The sequence below is a fragment of the Podarcis melisellensis genome (genome assembly GCF_964234715.1).
Source record: "Podarcis melisellensis genome assembly, chromosome: 10".
Lineage (NCBI taxonomy): Eukaryota > Metazoa > Chordata > Lepidosauria > Squamata > Lacertidae > Podarcis > Podarcis melisellensis.
This window is the reverse complement of record NC_138542.1, coordinates 61,136,363-61,152,227: the sequence shown is the minus strand read 5'-3', so window position 1 is coordinate 61,152,227 and position 15,865 is coordinate 61,136,363. Positions and strand designations below refer to the sequence as shown.

The 15,865-nt window shown below is 43.8% G+C and overlaps 1 long non-coding RNA gene across 1 annotated transcript; it reads left to right on the top strand.

Annotated features, from left to right (window-relative positions):
• The first annotated feature begins 1,789 nt into the window (after positions 1-1,789).
• Positions 1,790-8,133, top strand: LOC309379795. The gene is made up of 2 exons (XR_014172648.1): positions 1,790-1,958; positions 7,014-8,133. It is a non-coding gene; the product is annotated as an uncharacterized lncRNA (long non-coding RNA).
• The last annotated feature ends 7,732 nt before the right edge of the window (positions 8,134-15,865 follow it).

Below are 15,865 nucleotides of genomic sequence, written 5' to 3'. Positions count from 1 at the left end.
CTCCAAGATTCCCTGGGAGAAGCCATGTCACCTAAAGCAGCATGGTCAATGCCTAGGGATGGTGAGAGTCCTCTGCCACCTCAACTTTGGGTTCTAGACTGTTCATGAATGTACATTCTAGAAAGTGCAGGGTTTGTTATTCATGAAGTGCCTGGCAGGTGGTCTGAGGAACCTGAAAGCTGTTTCTGTGGGAAGCATTTCTTGAAGCTGTGCTGAAAGTCATCTGAAAGAAGGTGTACAAGGCAGGTATGGAAGCTGGCATGATGCTCAGATTCCCTTTGAACTTTAGCTTTTCGGCACAGCAGGAGAACAGGACCTGTTGTGGGCACAGGTCCTGGTCTAGGAGTACTTATTGTGTCTTCTGAAAGTCTCAGTCTGCAAGAATATTGGTAGAAAGTTAGGGCAGGGTAACCTGATGACAGACACATCAGCTATTCAGGTCAGCTGCAAGCCAAGATGGGCAGTTGCCTTTGTGTGTGTGTGTGTGTGTGTGTGATGCCATTAGCATCAAAGGTACCTAACGCTGAGCACCAGAATCCACATGCCTCTTTTTAAAAACCAAACTCTTAGGAATTAATCAAGCACGAGCTAAGCTAACTTTCCAATGAGGAAGAGTTTCAGTTTGAGTGGCTTTGGGGTATTGTTAAAAAAAAAAAATTAGTTTGCACTTCAAATGGTTTACAAATCACCCTGGGACAGCCCTACTTTCAGTGGAGCCCATCTTTAATAATTGACGGCCTGGACACCTGTTACTGCCTCCATATCTTAAAAAAAAGATTAATTTAAAGGGAATTATTGACATAATACAGCACACCAACTCCTGTTGATGAAAAATGCAAAATCTTAATTGAATGCTGGCTCCTAGCCACCAACCTAGGACAACTTCAAAAGCAACAGCTGGGGAAAGCATCTTTTTTAGATTTTAATTACGTAAACCACTTAGCTTTCAGCTCCCCCCCCCATCCCAATGTCAGAAGGTACGTCTGTCACTTGTAGTCACTAGTCAAGTGATGAGAGGTGCCTTTGCTTGCCTTCAAGGCATAATTTGGTGTGGATAATTGTAGAGAGCAATGGAAACTGATGATGTCCAATAAAATATTTTTCTTTCTCTGTTTCTTTCCTGACACAGGTCATCATACAGACGAGCCACAGGCATACCTGTGCCAAACCCAGTAGCAGACAGTGGGCTGGGATGGAGATGTTTCCCTAACCTCCCAACAGGTGAATGGCTGTAGCTTACCTGGAAGGGAGAAGTTGTGGGAAGAGTGGTGTGCTGACATCACACTGGCAGGAGAACTAGCTGTGTGTTTGCACTGTGCTGACCCAACCACTGCCTCACCCTGCTCCCCCCCCCCATTAAGCATCAGTGGTTTACCTGGTCAAGTAAACACCTCTGCCACACCTTGCAGTCCATGACTGCCTAAACACCAACAGAAATGGAAGCAGATAATTGTGGAAGGCTGACAAATCTGACCCTGTAAGCTGTTGTTAAGATGAGAGGCATCTTGGGGATGTCGCTCAAGTTACTCTGCATGTTCTTAAGAGGGGCAGCATTCCCATCAATCTTGTGGACTAGAAACTTGGCTTCATTTTTAAAAAAAATGAAAGCGGAGATTCACAAGGGAATTCTGTGCCCATCACTAATAGATGTTTTATTCACTTGGTGTACACCCCTCCCCTTCAAAGCAAAATCCGTGTTAGAACTGGAACTATGGCATCCCAAAAGGGAGGGAAACAACACATTTCTCTCTGTGTGTCTGTCTGTTTCTCTCTCTTCCTCTTTAGCTTGACAGCACCTTCAAAGACAGTTCAGCAGGCCTATGTGCTGTACATACTCCAAAGAAAGTTAACAAGGAACTGTGAGGCAATGTAGCAAGAGTGACAGCATATGCTAAGCATGAATAAAGGAGGTGAGCACCACAGGAGATATATAAATGGACCGGCAACCTTTTTAAAAGGTCAGTAACTCTCTGTTATAAATTGATTCCAATCATTTCAACATGGCTTTGCTGGTACTGGGTAGAACAGCAGCCTTGGCTTCTTTCCGAGCTCGCAGGCTTCTAGCTCATGTCATCTTCATCTTTTGCCAGTGGATATTTTGCACATTGTTTGGTTGATTAATTCAGACCCATTTCGAGATACCGCTTTTTCATACCGGCGCAGAGCTTGACATTTTGGCTTATTATGACCCGCGAAGCAAGCATCTTCAGCATCTCAGAGGGCAGTGATATTCAGCAACCTAAGGAGGAAAATATTCTCCTTCTGTGGACGCTCCTTTGCAGCCCTTCTGATACAGTGACAGACTTAGCTCTTGGCGGACAGTTGCTAAACACATGGAGGGGGAAAATCAGGAGTGCCCTTGCTGTTCCTTCTCTGCTCGGAGGCATTGAGCGTACAACTGCACATGTGTAGGCGCTGCACACAAAATCCCCATGATCTTGGTATATGCAGTAGCAATTTGCAAACATGTTGCATGTGTGAAAACTCATTTTTATCCCCAATTCTCCCCAAACCCCAAGAACCTTGTAACATTGATAATATGGTGCATGAGCTTGTTTGCTTTCCTCTTCCCTCCCCCACCCCTTTTCCTTTAGTGTCATGTCTTTTTAGAGAGGTTAAGCCTCTGGGCAAGGCCCATGCTCCTTCAATTGATTTGTAAGCCATTCTAGGAGCTTTTCTTGCTAAAGGGATGGGGTATAAAAGCTACAGATAACTAAATCGATTTTTATTTTGCAAGGGTTTCTTGGAAGTCATTTAGTCCAACCCCTTGTAGGACTCTAAACCCTCACCAATGCATATCTGTCCTCTGCTTACATATCTGTAGTAAAGGACATCCCACCATCTGCCACTGTTGAACCATTCTTACCATTAGGACATTTTCTGAAACATTTAGTTGAACTCTTCTTCCCTTCAATGGCACCTCATAGGTTCTAGTTTTCCTTTTTTTCTAAAGCAACAGAAAACAATCCTTCTCCATCTTCAGCCCTGCAAACATTTTAAAGCATCTCTCCTCCATCTTCTCTTTAGGCTCAGACAAACAAACAAACCCTCTTCAGACCATTTTCCATAGGACTTCATTTATTGATCCCTCTCAAACCTTGTTAGCCTCTTCTGGACACACTCCTCTCTACCAATGTCCTTCTTAAAATGCGGTGCCCAGAACAGGAGTGTGGGACACACAATATAACCAACTGCAGATAAAATGATATCCATAGCTGCAGACTGTATGGTGTGGAGGCACACAAGGCCACTACATTACCAAAGCTAAGCAGGTCCGGGCCTGGTCAGTGTCTGGTTGGGAGACCACTTGGGAATCACATGTATTCTGCCCTGGGTTCCATGAAAGCAGAAAGCAGAACAGAATCATGGAATGGTAGAACTGGAAGGGACCCCAAGGGTCATCTAGCCCAACCCCCTACAATGCAGGAATATTTGGCCCAATGTGGGGCTTGAGCCCACGGCCATGAGATTAAAAGTCTCATGCTCTACCAACTGAGCTATCCCAGCTTGAAGGTAGGATATAAAGATAGAGGGTGGGGAAATACATACCCACTACTGTGGATAAATATCCTGAACACAACATGCCAAGGAGGCAGAAATAAAGTCAGTGTTTCACACATCCCTGTTTAAAATGTAGCCATAATGAATGAACACAAGCACAAGTCACAGATCCTTTCAAGACAGATTTCACATGGCATCCATGCATTTAGATGTTATGGGGGATTCTGTCTGTCCGTTGTCTTAAAACAACCTAATCATTGGCTGTCAACCCTTAGAAAATTTGGCACCACTTTCGATTTCTGTTTATGACAGCTCACAGGGAGTCATACTGTGAGTTGCATCCGCCTGTTTCAGCACCCAATTAGGAGTGACAAACGCATGTGTGGTTAATACAAACAGCATACGCATAGACTTTAATGAAGCATGCCCCTTCCTTAAATCATTGACTTGCTGCACTCAGCTTCAAAGGCCCACTGAAGGAAAGCCAAGATTATGGGAATCTAGAGACCTGATCCTACCAATTTTTTGAGGTTTCAATACACTGATCTTAGGATGATTCAGGCTAAACTTTTGCAGATGACATCTCAAGCAGCACCGGATGCTGAACCGCATGGCGTAAGCTGCAGAAGCCCCACTAAATTCAATCGTATCCTATTTCCCTCCATTGAGATCTTAACTGAAAAGTTCCTTCTATTTATGTGGGCCAGTGACTTTGGACACATGACATGACTTAGCTGCACATCCAGGACTGTTGATGTTGTTGTGAAACGTACACCGAAAAGTATGCAAGCAGGAATATACAGACGCACCTTGGAAGTCAAACAGAATCCATTCTAATTCGACTTTCGAAAAGTTCGGAAACCAAGGCATGGCTTCCAATTGGTTCCCAATTGCGCAGGTACGCCGGAAACAATAGCAGAAGCTGCGTTGTATGCCCAGCTTCCAAAAAAAGTTTGAAAACTGGATCACTCACTTCTGGCATTTGATCATTCAGGAGCCAGAACATTTGACTCCCAAGGCATTCGGGAGCTGAAGTATGACTGTACACTACGCAGCCTACTTCTTGATTGTTTTAAAGCAAGGAGGATCAAGAGTCAAAGCCCTGTTACGCAGCCACCTGAAAAAATGAAGATACACTGAAACAGAAGTCACCAGACCCTTATATATAGTGGGAGGGTGGGGTGGGGCTTTTCTCAGGAGGGTAATAGGAGATGGGTGATTGACTCAATGGGTATGGTAAACCTGTTGACAACTGTTAACTATTGCAGTTAGTTCTACAGGAAAAAGCAAGGGATAGTACGCAGATGATTAGCATATGTAATGAGACACCCCCCACTCTCCCACTATATATAAGGGTCTGGTGACTTCTGTTTCAGTGTATCTGAAGAAGTCTGCATGCACACGAAAGTTTATACCAAGAACAAACGTAGTCGGTCTCTAAGGCTCTACTGGACATTTTATTTATTTTTTTCCAAGTATAGACTAACTCTGCCATATTGTATGCAGATCCATCAAGGTTTTTTGGGGTTGGGGTAGAGAGACAACTTTAAAGATTGATTCTTTAAACAAAAGAAAAGTAATTGATCCACATGTGAAAAAAAAATAATCCAATTTGTCACGCCCTTCGCCAGATCAGTGGATTGGAGAGCCTTGGGAAAACAACGCAATGTGATTGAAAGCTAGATCCATCCATCAAAACAAAAGATTCTCACACGTTTCACCCCATCAGCTCACAAACACCAAGTCTTCCCCCATTAAATTTGGTTCAGCTTCTCAGAAGAGAAGAGAAAAATGGCCATGCATTTTTTCTGACAACAGAGACTACAGAATAACTGCACCTTGTTGATGCCTCAGTCTGATTCAAGATTGTTGGGGCTACCCTCAAATCTCATTCATTCATGGCCCCTACAGAGTCAATGCACACCCCTCGTATTTAGGGAATTCCTGGAATATAGCATATTTTCAAGGGCTGCAAGGACTTGCCATGTGTGGAACACCTATTGCTATCATGACTGCATAGATGTCTGCAGGGTGATTTTTTTTCTGTTAGTGCAGCTAAGTATTCTCATCTGCTAGAAGTCAAACGAGATGGCCTAACTCAACGCAAGGCACTTTTTGTGATGATATAAGCTAAGTCTGCTCCAGCCTGTGCACCACATGACTTCAGTCTAATTTCAAACAGATTTTGTATCAAGTAGAGACAGGACATTTTTGTGAGGTCCTGTGGATTAACTGAATCCCCAGGGGCTCTTCATGACCTTCTAAAGGAAATTTTACAGGCTAAGTTATCTCCTAAGGTCAAGTATAATATCACTTTAATATCTGATTAGCCCGCTGTACCGGCAGGGGCATAAACGTGGCTTTCTAATAGGTCATCTCTACGGAACAGTCCTTCTCACTCCTTTGTGTTGCCTGAAATAAGAGCCATTCTCAAGCTGAAGACCAGGCGGTCATGAGAGTTGTATGAAACCTTGACTTTCCACATCAGCCTCTCTCCCCAGGACCATCTCAACTGTTAGCCTCGCTGAGGAAGGCTGGGGGCAGCTGGGAGGGAAGGCAGGTCTGGAAAGGAAAGAGAAGGTCTTCCTTGAGGAGGAAGGAGGGGGGAGGAGTGCACAGGTCCCAGCCACTGCCCCTCCTGCCACCCTTGGCCACCAAGGTCGACTAAGATGGCCACTTACATCATCCCCACACAGAGCTTGGTGAGGGGCTTGGCTGCCACTGCTGCTTATTGCTAGTGAAGCTGCAGAGTTATAAATGTCATGGTCTCTTGCAACCTTGAGGTAATGGTTTACTATAGGGATGGAGCCATCTGCAGGGTGTCCCCCCTCTTCCCAGAGCACACCCCTTGCTGGCTCTACTTTACATCATCACTGAGTACCTTGGGCTGACTGGAAATGTCCTTGAACTCTGATAATGTCTCTTGCTTGCCTGTACGGAGGATACAGAGAGTGTGTGTAGCACAGTGCGCCACTTCCTGAGATGGTCTTTTCTACTGTCAAACAGCTCGTGTCACTATTTCCCCCAATGTTTAGCGGAGATCTGCATTCTCAAAATCTCTGCCCATATATTTTAGTTCTGCCCACCAGAGCAAGGAGAGAAGTCTATCAAACCAGGGCTTGTCAACCTTCTTGGGCCCCTGGACTCAGAGAAACTGTTATGGACACCACAAATGCACAACCAAGCACATGCCATCACATTGACTTTAATATTTAAAAAAACAGGCTTAATTTCAGCAGGGAGAATATACCCGGTGATTACCAGGGAAGGTCTGTGCAAGTGCAGGCGATCATGTTGGTGATCTCAGTACTGCATCATCATATAGCTCTTTTTAATATAAAAGGGGAAATCCATGGCTATATATATATTCAATGGCAGATTTCAGTCAACCTAAATAGTTCAAATGTTTGGGAGCTTCATAAATATGTACCATTTGTGATGAATCTGTTAGGTCTTTAAGTTTGTGGTTCACTGGGGGTTCATAGCTGATATTGCACTTTTGTTGTTTTCAGCTGCCTGGCTTTTTGAAAGAAGAAATGAAATATATGCTGCTAACACTCTTGAAATATAGGGAAGTTGATTAAAGTGACTGGAAAGAATGATTGGTTCCTAAGGCACCACTTCTGCAAGCAAACTTCTCAAGAAGAGCATCTCCCTGTGCCCAGCTTGTCGCTTCACAATTCTGAAAGCATTTTCTCCCAGAGCAGGTGTTCTGCTGATGGTGGACTTCATTTCTTCTGAGAGATCATCAGCCTGCTCAGGGCACAAAATGTACACATCTGCTGTCATAGATAGCTACAGCGAACATCCATGAAGTGATAGGCAGGGCCAGTCCAAGACATTTTGCCACCAGTGGCGAATCAGAAAATGGCATGCTGCCCAGGAATCATAGTTTGTTTAGGGTGATATATAGATGTAGAACAGGAAACAGTCACTCCTCTCATTTGCCTCCCACCTTCTCTGTGGCCCCACCAGCAATGAGTGAGATGCTACACTCTGTCTCCCACACTCCTTGGTATCTTCCATCCAGGTGAGCTCACAAGAGGCATTATCAGAGCTCACGAATACATTCCAGGTACCCAAGGGTGATGTAAAGGAGAACCAGTAAGGGGTGTGACCTGGAGACAGCCTGTGGTTGGTTTCCTGCCTAAGGTTCCCCACCCTTTTAGCAAGCCATTAGCTTGAGATTTGCAAGAATCCATGCCATTTACATCTACAAGGGGCAGCATAATGAAGTAGAGCAGGCAGGCCTGCAAATAAATTTTGGCTGAGAGAGTATGAATTGTTCATGGCGATCTTCTTGGGCTTCTTCTGGGGCCAGCCCTAAAAGAATTGCACCACTGAACAGTTGCTTGTCTTGCTTTTCGGTGATGAAGCCGCCCCTGAGTGGAGCAGAGCTCAAACCTCTCCTAGATTCACACCGCTTCCAGGTCAAGCATTGTTGTTCCTTTCTTGCAGCCTCTCAAAATGATTCCTATGAAGTCAACCGTTCAATATCTTGTTTCCCCTTAGATAATTTCTTGAATTACTCATTCAGTGAAGAGGGTGTAAATTATGCTTCATTTCTATCCATGATTATTAATATATTAGACAAGCATTTTGAAAACGAAGATAAAAGCCTTCTCCAAAGTTCTCATGTGGTCTTTCTTTCAAAGCTAATGATGTGCGAATTCATTATAGAATCTCTCATCAATGGGTTGCCTGACCCAATTTCACCAATTGCCATCAGATGCTCATGTTGTTTGTTAAAGATGCTAGATCAGTGATTTGCAAATGGCAGGTTAATGTACCAACCCGCTAGGGTCATGCCTTGCTGCTGCTCCAGTTGCTATCAGTGTGTTTAGCTTGGCATTTGGGGGGCCTACGAAAGCTAGATCACATGAGAAGGGATTCCATGTCTTTGTGACCTCGGTGCCTGTCTACTGAAATATACTGTATGTGGAGCTGCCCTTGATAGCTGTGTAGAAGCTTCAACTTGCAGATATACCCCAACATACCCTTTGGAGATGGGTATGTTGGTAGGAGCTAATTGCATGAGGGACTTGGCACCAGAACCACTTCCCTGGCAGTGGCTCTTTAGAACTGCAGTCAGGATGTTTCCCCAAACATGTTCTCTGTGTTTCTGGAGGACAGGTGTTATCTGCGACGTCTTGCATGACCAATATTCTGCCATTAAGTTATGAAGGAACACATAAAGCTTTTTTATACTGGGTCCCTTGGTTCAATCCACTTCTACACCAACTGGGGAGCAGAGATCCTGGACTTTATCCATCTCAGTAGAAGCTCTTGAAAGAGGCCTGGCTACTGGGGCTCAGCTCTCTTAAGAATGTCAAACTTTGTTTTTGGTTTAATTGCTCCCCAGCTACACATTCCTACCTCCCCCATACATCCATTTGAACTCAAAGAAGATTCTAGATATTTCTGTCCATCCCCTGTTCTCTGGCCCATCAGTTCTCTGCACTACTCCACCAATCCCAATCCAAACGTATTGCAGTGGGGTCCCATCATGTGTCTATATAGGCAGAAAAACTATTTGTGTATAACTAGGACTGCTGGCTAATCAGCCAACCTCCTTGGACGTGCCCCAGTGATCTCATTGGCCCATGCCCTCCTAGAAGCCCCAACAAGTCTATCTGGAACAAGCTGCCCCTGTCCCTACCTGCTGGTACCTAGGAACATCTGTGCACACTGTTCAATCATGATTACGATCCTCCAACCCTACCTCTGGATCCTGTGCTTTAATTTTGGCACATCCAAAGCGCTTGGACCCATCTTAAACAAGAAGCTTTCCAAGGACATATTTAAACTTAAAAATATTTTTCACACAAAAAAACCCCTGTTGCCTTGCTGATTACGTTGTAAGCACTACAGATTAGGCCTCTCCATAAATTACAAGCAGCTGAACATCCTTTAGCATCAAACAGAATGACAAAAAGCTACACCATAATGAGTAATGGTTAAGGCCAATTGCTATTTAATTATGTAGATGACTTAACATCCTCCCATTGATGTTATCAGTATGTTTCAGCATGAAAGTTCTCCCACATTGCTTTGCTATGCCTTGTCCTACAAACACACTCACTTATTCACTCACTCACTTGCACAGATATGAATATTTTGCCTCTGACCATGCAGAAACGGCGGGAAAAGAAGAAAGTGTGCTTCCCAGTTAGAGGCAGTGATGTTTCTGAATACCAGTTGCTGGAACGCACAGGAGGGGAGTTTGTTCTTGTGTTCGAATCCTGCTTTCAGGTTCCCCACAGGTATCTGCTTGGCCCCTGTGAGAATAGGATGCTAGACTAGATGGGCCATTGGTCTGATCCAGCAAGCTCTTCATATGTCCTTATGAATCATTTGCAACCAACATGCAGCACAGTTCTATACTCAGAAAGAATTCCCATGGAATTCTATGGAGAATATGAGTTAATCCAGCCAAACCACCTCTCTCTCTCTTTTTGATAGGATTGATAACATTGCACTCACACCCAGAATAGAGAGGCAAAATGAATATATTGGTTTCTATGGGCATGTGCCCTGGTCGCCAAGCAACAGCCAAGACTTGCAGCAGGGGTGAGTCAAGTCTCCACATCGCTGGCAGAGGAAGAGGACACGGTCCTTGCTCTCCAACATAAGGCTGGTGGTGTGTAGTCTAGGTCCACATAGCAGGATTGCCTTAGTCAAGAACCTCCACACCAGGGATGGTGAATCTGTGGCCCTCCAGAAGTTGCTTGTCTACAGCTCTAATCACCCACAATCACTTGCCATGGGTGCCGGAGCTGATGGGGATTGGAGTTCAACAGCATCTGAAGGATCTCATGTTCCCCATTCCTATTTAAAATTCATATCAAGTCTGGTTGTAAGATGAAGCGCCACATCAGCCTTGGAAGATGGAGAAAGACCCACCTTAGAAACTTTGAAAGTCTTATTGAAACTCCCTTTGCTTGCACCAGAATCTATAGAGCTTTTGCCTACATATTTGCATCTGATTTTGTGTTAGGCAAACCTTTGGCCACAACTCTATTTATTCTATTTATAAGTAAGTGGATTGTTTTGCGGCAAGCCAAATGGGTAGAGTTAATGTCTGTACAAGGACATGCCTCCTGCATGAATATGATCATGAACAAAGCAACTGCATTAACATTTGTCCGCTCCCGCATTTTTGAGTCGCTTAAGATTTTCCTCTAAAGCACTCTGATTATGCCCTCTCTCCTTTTGTCTTCCATTTCTTAGTTAATTTGACAGGTGAGGAGATTCTATAGCTCCTAGATTTTTTAGTCGGCTTCCTTTTCATAATAACACTTTTTCTGATTTTGTACCTAATCCTTTGGTAGCCTTTGAGTCTTGATTACAAATGCACTATCAATTTCTTTGGAGTGTCTGTGCATTGTGCTCTCTGCAGGAGCAGTAATCTTTTCTCAATTAACACTTTGCAGAGATCAACCAAGATCAGAAGAATGGCTCATTCTCTTTAGATTGAGAGGATAGGAGTTGGGTGAAATTCCTTATTCAGCAGCAGCCCATCTACCGCCAACTCTATATGCATCCTCCCTCCGCCACCCCCCCCCCAAAGTGCATGTGCTGGTTGTAATTTTATGAAATTCAGATGCTGCACAGAGTTGAACTGAAATTTATTAATGGAGCAAATCCAGTACTAATTTTTGCAGCTGTGACATAGACAAAAGTTCTGGCAACAGGAGCAGAAAACAGCTTTGATTACCTCTGGATGGGCCTGGAAATAACTTTGCTGATGCAACAACAGATGAGTGCTCAACCTGTTCTACAATCGCCACTCACTTCCTGCTTCATGAAAAGGGTTGTGTGATTTTTGTCTCTGATTGTTAACACTTTCAAGCAGCCTCAACCTACTGAAGTCTTCCTGCCCCTGATTGTGCATGGAAAATGTGAGCTGTTTTAAGACCATTGTGTTGCCTTCATCCATCTACGTACACGTACCCTCTCACTACTCGTGATGCCGATCACATAAGTGACATTTCAGCACTGGTAAATTACCTTTCCCTGAGCTGAAACATCAGTGCGGACAATAGTCTGCCTACCCTTCTGGAAATGACAATCAATTCACAAAAGGGCATGGACCAGTCTCTTTGGGGAGGCATCTCGAGGCAAAGCAAACACAGAACTTTCCCTTCATAGCTCAAACTGAAAATGAGTCTGAGGTGGGACAGGGTGGGAAGCAGGGTCTATCTACCACTCATGTCAGTTTCCAAAATATCATCACTATAGCAAGAAATGTAGTCAATCAAACACACAGAAGGACCAACACCCATCACATTAGGCTTGGACAGGGGTACAGTGTATACTGGTGTATAGCAACTGAGGTGCCTTGTGCTTGAGGAATTCAATCTTTTGTAATCCCAGTTTGAAGAGAGCCACCCATACCTTCTGGACTAATGTGCAGATCACAACTTATTCATCCACTGGCTTTCACATTCTCTGGATGTTCTGACAAAATTCATGGCTATGATTCCTAACTGCTCTAGCGGAAACTCATTGGGTGAGAAGTGCCACTGCTCAATGGCAGGTCAGTAATTGGAAATGATTTTGATCAGGATTTAACCCTGGATGAATCAACTGATCTGACATGTGCTACCAGAACCTGGCTGAGCAAGGATGGAGGGAGATCAGTTTGATGCAACTGTACCCACCATGTTTTCAAGTGCAGCAGAGGGTTTGGTCCAACAGGTGGAGTTGCAGTGATCTACCATGAATCCAACCCCTTGTTGAAAGTCTGGTAGTTCCAAGATTGGAGTATGTGCACCAGGAGTTGGTGGGGCATTAAGACATGATCAGGAGTCTGCTGAGGGATATCCCATCCTGCCACCCATCACTCAGGGCTGATAGATGTGGTCCTGGAAGTAATGTTGACTTCCCCCAAACTAGTTGTGTGGATGGACTTCAACACTCATGCCAGCTGATCAATAGCTGCCTAAAATTGTATCTCAATATCTTCCCCACCACATATAGTATGGCACAATCCTAATGTAGTTTTGGCTGACCAGAATGAAAGTTATCCAGGGGAAGGAAGTTCAAAATAACTCTGTATCTGAATTGGGTTCAGATTACCTGGAATTCTAAACCTCTACAAAAACACACTTGTAGACTGGTGGATCCAGATGGGTTTCTGACTGCTCTGGGGACTTTCCAACCATTTGCGCTGGTGATCCTGCTGAATCCATGGTTGATCTGTGAAATGGGAAGATGGCCCCAGGCAGCTGACATGATCACCCCAAAGCATCCTCTCCTGTTCCACATAGGTCAGGCTCCTTGGGAATCTGAAGAGCTTGGGGAAAACAATCCACTTATGTAGAAAGCTACAACATCAGAGGAAGAAGACTTGGGAGAAATCTGATCAAAGGCTTATTCCACAGCAGTGATGGCAACAAAGAAGTTGTTCTACTCTGCCAGAGAGTGGTGAGATAAAATGGTGGCAACCTGGTATGAAAAATGTGCAAAACAATTTGCAGATAAAACCATTCACATCCACTCCAGGTCTACATAGGGAGAATAGTGGTAGTAGTAGTAGTACAGTGGTACCACGGTTAACAAACTTAATCTGTTTCAGATTCTTAAACTGAAACTGTTCTTAAACTGAGGCGCACTTTCCCTAATGAGGCCTCCCACCGCCGATGCCCTTCCACCGTTCGGATTCTGTTCTTAGACCAAGTTAAAGTTCACAAACTGGGACACTATTTCCGGTTTTGCAGAGTTCATAAACCAAATCGTTCATAAACAGGACTGTTCTTAAACCGAGGTACCACTGTAATAGTAATAATAATTTTATTTATACCCCACCTAGCTGGCTGTGTTGCCCCAGCCACTCTGGATGGCTTCCAAGACATATGAAAACATAATAAAACATCAATCATTAATATTAACAGTCTGATCCAATACAAAAAAGTCACAGTTAAAATAAACAACTTATATCAAATAAAACAATATTCAACAATCCATTAGAATCGAATATTAAACAGTAAAATTAAATATCAGCAAATAATAAACAGTTTACACTTATCAATTACAATAAACCACAATCAATAAAACCACAATCAATAAAAGTAACGGCAAGTCACAATGCATAAAGTACCACAAACCATACCCTCTGGGGCGGCTGCCAACGCTTTATCTGGACTATTTTCTTCAGATGGAACTCCAACCTCTTTTCTGCCCTCTCAGCCACAAAGGAGAGAGTCTGAGAACTCATACTAGTAGTAGTAGTAGAAGTAGTAGTAGTTCTGGGGTGATGATGGAAGCAAGGAGCCACTTGCCCAATTTTGATGAATTAACCTCATCTTGCTCAATCTGACAATGTGGAGAAGTTGCTTGGAGAGATGAAGCCTACGACTTGTCCATCCTAGTTAGTAGAAGGTGCCAGAGAGGGCTGGCCAGTTGAGCGCTGAAAGCTGTAAATGCTTCTTCAAGGGTGGGGACACCAGCTCACTTCTCATGTCCCACCATCCTGACCAGAAGTTGGGGGAGCAAAACATTCCCTGGCATAGTGCTGTAGGAACAATATAGTGATTATCTAGCTTGGGGCAGGGGGAATAAAAAGTTAAAACAGATGAGCAGGTTGAAATGATGGAAATCCTCTTTGTGCCTTTTGCAAAACTTGACCCCACTGCACTCAACACTATGGTAATGAACTAGCAACAATGAACAATAATGAACAAACATGGTGGGTTTTTAAGAAGCCTTTTCTAATATGTGGTTTTAGTGGCTCTCTTGATTAAAGCACTGATCCACTAGAGGCATGCCAGACTCATATGGACAACAACAATATATCAGTTTTAGTTCATTCTTCTCATTACTCCCCCCATTACCCCTCCAGAAGATTTCGTCAGTTACAGGCTGCAACAATCACTCACTCAGTGGATTTTTTAAAAAATAAATACTACTCAGAGAAACCCGGAAAACCCTACTGAATTATAATTGGCACATCTTAAGCTTGTTCATCCTTCTTATGTTACATCTGTTCTTCTTCATACTGTTTCTGAAGAGTTTGACACATCTGGTTGGGTGCTATTTTGACATCTGGACACTGCATCTGAATGTCTGATGCTCACATCTTAAGTTCATAATGCAACTGTCCAAGTTCATAGGATGATTGCTGTTACACTTCCTGTGATTTTTCTACTTAATGTTCATCTTCAAATGGATGTGTTGGTGTTTTTAAAATATGAATTTGAAAATCAAATTTCACTCTGATTTCTGTCATTGACACAATTGCTTTCAAGGGCCTCTCTGGCACTGTAGGGCCAGCTTCACTTAGTATACTGAAGAGTTGCTGTCGATGAAAACCAACTGGGTGAGGACTGGTGCATAAGTGGTGTCAAAGGCAGATCTAGGGGAGTATGACCAGTCGAACTGGACACAGAGCTTCTGGGGGTAGCAGGCATAGCAACTATGATGTCTAATGGAAGGCATGAGGTGGGGGCACCAGATTCCAGTGTCACACAGGGCACCACTGAAATTTGAGACGCCAAGATGGTATAAATCTCATTCTGGAGCCAACCAAGTAGGTGAAGATGCTTCCAATGTGAAGAGAAAATTCTGAGATAAATGGATCAATACTCTTACTTGGTAAAATGTACTGGCCCAGTATACCTGAAGGAGCGTCTCCAGCGTTCAACCCAGACATTGAGGTCCAGCGCCGAGGGCCTTCTGGCGGTTCCCTCACTGAGAGAAGTGAAGTTACAGGGAAATAGGCAGAGGGCTTTCTCAGTAGTGGTGCCTGCCCTGTGGAACTCCCTCCCATCAGATGTCAAAGAAATAAACCACTATCTGACTTTTAGAAAGCATCTGAAGGCAGCCCTGTTTAGAGAAGTTTTTAATGACTGATGTTTTAATGTATTTTAAATCTTTTGTTGGAAGCTGCCCAGAGTGGCTGGGGAAACCCAGCCAGATGGGCGGGGTATAAATGATATATTCTTAGTAGTAGTAGTAGTAGTAGTAGTAGTAGTAGTAGTAATATAGTTTCCTGCACTCAAGTACCTAACACCTATCTTGATCTTAGGCCCCCATCTGCACTACATATTTAAAACAGAGTTCTCTGGGAAGAGGGATTGATAGTTAAACCATGCTGGGAATTGTAGTTCTGGGAATAGGGGGCGTCTTTAAACAATGACAGCTCTCAAAACCCTTGGTGGGGGAAGCCATGACATATAAAGTGGCATACTAATGCTTTAAGTGCTCTTGGGTCCTGAGCATTCACCAGAATGTTCAAATTCACATGCCATTTATCTGATAGCCAATCCAAGGCACCTCACCTTGGTGCAAGGCCTACAGAAACTTGTGCAGTTGTGTTTTCTCATAGTGGATGGATTCTGTCCAGTGTTTTTAAAAATAAAAG